The sequence below is a fragment of the Vipera ursinii genome, assembly GCF_947247035.1.
Source record: "Vipera ursinii genome assembly, chromosome: W".
NCBI lineage: Eukaryota > Metazoa > Chordata > Lepidosauria > Squamata > Viperidae > Vipera > Vipera ursinii.
Genome location: NC_139522.1, coordinates 45,679,307 through 45,683,324, shown reverse-complemented (window position 1 = coordinate 45,683,324; position 4,018 = coordinate 45,679,307).

Genomic DNA, 4,018 nt, shown 5'->3' with positions numbered 1-4,018 from the left:
AAGGAGAAGACAATGAGAAGCCACGCCTTGGGACTGCTGATAAAAGGGGAATGTGTGGGAGGTGCTGGTTGCTGAAGGCAACCGTTTGAAGATCTTCTGCTAGAGTCCTGGTCTGTTATTCCTGTTTAACTCTTGTTTGAACTTTTGATTTCTTTGTAAATAAATTTGGTGGTATTTTTCCAGCCTGTTGACTATAAAAAGGGGTTGTCCCTGACATTCAAACAGGGCCGGTCATAGGCTGGAACAGAACAGAACATTCCAAGTTGGGGAAAAGGTCTATTTGTTGACCAAATACTTACTCCTTAAACTACCCAATAAGAAATTGGGACCCAAATTCTTGGGGCCTTTCCCCATTGTGAAAATCATCAACCCAGTCACAGTAAAATTGAAACTACCCAGACTTTTGGGGAAAATTCACCCGGTGTTATATTGTAGCTTGCTAAAACCTTTTCAAACCTCCACTTTTAAGAACTCACCCTAAGAAAGCACCTGGACCCCTCGTAGCAGCAGGCCAGACCCTTTATGAAGTGAAATGCATTCTTGACTCTAGAATCTTTAAGGGAAAATTGTAGTACCTAGTACAATGGAAGGGATACCCATTGTCTGAAGCCATTTGGGTGAAATGTGAAAGCTGACAGGAGCAGGAGGCAAGATGTGAAAGCTGACAGACTTATCAAAAGGTTTTACGAGAAACACCCCAACAAACTAAAAGCCAGTTCCTAACTTGTGTTTTGTTTACATTACAGGATCTGTCTTTTTTGTAAGGGGGGGCGGATGTCAACGCTGCTAACATCGAATGTTATTGCTTGACAAGAGATGAAGAAGTAGCCATTTCATATGTTAAACTTGTGTATTGCTTTAAGAGATTGGATTAAGGTTGGGAGGGGGGAAGAGGAAGATTGTTCCTCAAGGCCATCTGAAATTAAGAGCCTTGGTGGAGCAGTGGGCTAATGCCTCCTTAAGTAACACCAGCTGCCTGCAATTAGTGCAGGTTCGCATCCCACCAGGCTCAAGGTTGACTCAGCCTTCCATCCTTCCGAGGTAAGTAAAATGAGGACCCAGATTGTTGGGGGCAATAAGCTGACTTTGTAATAATGCCGCTTGGGGTGTGTGTGAAAGCCCTAACAAGCAGGCATATACATAGAATGAAGGCTACTGCTAAGCTTGTAAGCCGCCCTGAGTCTTCGGAGAAGGGCGGGATATAAATGTAATAAAAATAAAATAAAAATAAATAAAATAAAGAAGATAAGAGCTTGATGGGTTTTCTAATGGAAGGGAAACTGATTCTTTAAATTAATTGGAGAATATGATTAATGACAAAATTAGAAAGGTGGAGAATTGTGTTTTAATATATTGTGCAAGAGGGGGGGAGATTTCCGATTCCAGCTTCCTTCGAGCAAGCATTTGCCGGTGTATAAGACTAATAAAGGACTTTTAAGGTAAACAATGCATCAGAGTCACTTGAAAAGCTCATACATCGGAAACGTGACATCAAACACATGAAATGGAATATTTAAAGATTAAATATATTTTTAATTATGGTTAAAAAGAATAAGAAATTTTGGGAATGAATATATATTAGCTTAGGAGGAATATATATTTTAAGTAGTATTTTACTTTTTATATAATAATAATAATAATAATAATAATAATAATAATAATAATAATAATAATAATAATAATAATAATAATAAAAAAGTTGGAAGGGACCTTGGAGGTCATCTAGTCCAACCCCCTGCTCAGGCAGGAAACCCTATACCATTTCAGACAAATGGCTGGCCAGTCTCCTCTTAAAAACTTCCAGTGTTGGAGCATTCACCACTTCTGGAGGCAGGTTGTTCCACTGGTTAATTGTTCTAACTGTCAGGAAGTTTCTCCTTAGTTCTGGGTTTCCATCCATTGCTTCTTGTCCTGCCTTCAGGTGCTTTGGAGAATAGCTTGACTCCCTCTTCTTTGTGGCAGCCCCTGAGATATTGGAACACTGCTATCATGTCACCCCTCACCCTTCTCTTCATTAAACTACACATACCCAATTCCAGCAACCGTTCCTTATATGTTTTAGCCTCCAGTCCCCTAATCATCTTTGTTGCTCTTCTCTGTACTCTTTCTAGAGTCTCAACATCTTGTTCTCTTTTCCCTTTGTTTACTGTTTTTACCTATTCTTTAAGAAATGTAAAAGTGTTGAGATGGTCCATATGGAAAAAATGGATTTAAATCTTTAAATGCAATTAACTGTTGAGAAAATCTTAACCAGCAAGAATACTTTGAACTTTATGGGAGAAACAAATGTAAATAAGGACTGTAACAGGATATAAGATGAGGCAACCAGAATGATTAGATAGAAAATAAATATTATATTGATGTGATCATTATTTCTAGGAATATTAAGAAAAATCATATATGTAACTGTTATTGATCAAAATAATAAGAACTGTATTATTTCAAAGTTTGGAAAGAAGACATTTTTGGGAAAAGGGGAAGTCAACTAAATGCACTATGTGGATTATGGATTATAGAAACCAATTGTTAATGATTTTTCTTTACAAATGTAAACCCAGCAAACACACTATTTACCAACTATTAAGTGATTTGTTTTAAAAAATCAAAAAAATATGGAAAAAAAGAAATTTCCAACCTAGAACTAAGGTGTAATTTCCTGACAGAACAATTAACCAGTGGAACAGCTTGCTTCCAGAAGTTGTGTGTGCTCCATCATTGGAGTTTTTCAAGAAAAGATTGGACAATTATTTGTCTGGAATGGTATAGGGTCTCCTTCTTGAGCAGGGAGTTGGAGTAGAAAAGCTCCAAGGTCCCTTACAACTCCATTATGCTATGATTCTAATTTCCAACTTCTTGACATTGAAATTGAAATTTGATAACAGATTATGGAACACAACCTTGATCTTTAGAGGTCTTCCAAGGACAGGATGTAGCCCTGGGCTTGAGATTTTGTACCTCTCATCTAGCAAATGCTTCCAAATTGTATTTTGTATTTTGCAGGTAAATAAAATCATACATCTATTTACATCTGAAAACAGCTCTCAGTAGCTATTATGCATACCAAAAAGGCATAGGAGGAAGATGAAGTATTAATATTCACAGGCAATATGTTGACCTGACTGATCTTACTTCCTGTTTTGACATCCCCCTGCCGTTGCATCTGTTATGTATTAAGCTTTATTGCAACACCTAAAGCTGTGTATAAGAGTCACCACCAGGAGTCGTTGAACTGTAACTGTTTTGGTGGGAAGCATTTCGGCGGAAAACAGAGGTTCAAACCGATTGGTTGGTTGAGTACCTGGCCAGGTACTGGCCAGGTATATGTAAGAGTGCAGGTAGCCCCTATTCCCCAGTACAGTCCCTTCACCTAATAAAGAGCTGCTATGCTGTACTCATCGTCTCGGTGTCCTTCCTGCTCTCCAGAACCCACTACACAACAGTGGTGACGAGGATGGGATCCTGCTTTGCATTAAAGAGCTGAATTCACGAGGGGACGGCTTCGTGTGCTGGAGGAAAGAGGCATCTTTCTCCCCCTTCTACGGCCGGCTAGTCACCACGCTAGCGGCCTCACAAACTCAGAACCAACTGTCTGAGTCGGCGGAGCAGGATCCGAAAATGAGAGGAAGATGCTGAAGGTCGGCCAGCCCAGAGAGTTTGACATCCGCCATCCCGAACAATGGCCATCACACCTGGGGCAAGTCGAGAACTATCTCTGGGTGAACCAAATCGCCGAGGACGGCCTAAAAGCGGCAACCCTGCTTTGCATAAGCGGGCTGGCCACATTCGACTTGGCCGAAAGCCTATTCCCACCGACGCCGTTCGAAACCGTCTCATACAGAGAGCTCACGACAAAGCTGAACGGGCATTTCAAGCCCCGAATATCCGCGCTGGCCTGGCGGTTCCGGTTTGACCAGAGGGTACAACATCCGGGCGAATCAGCGTCAGAGTTCATCGCGGCCTTGTGACATGCCGCCCGCCTCTGCCAGTTCTCCAACCTGGACGAGAGGCTTCGGGACAC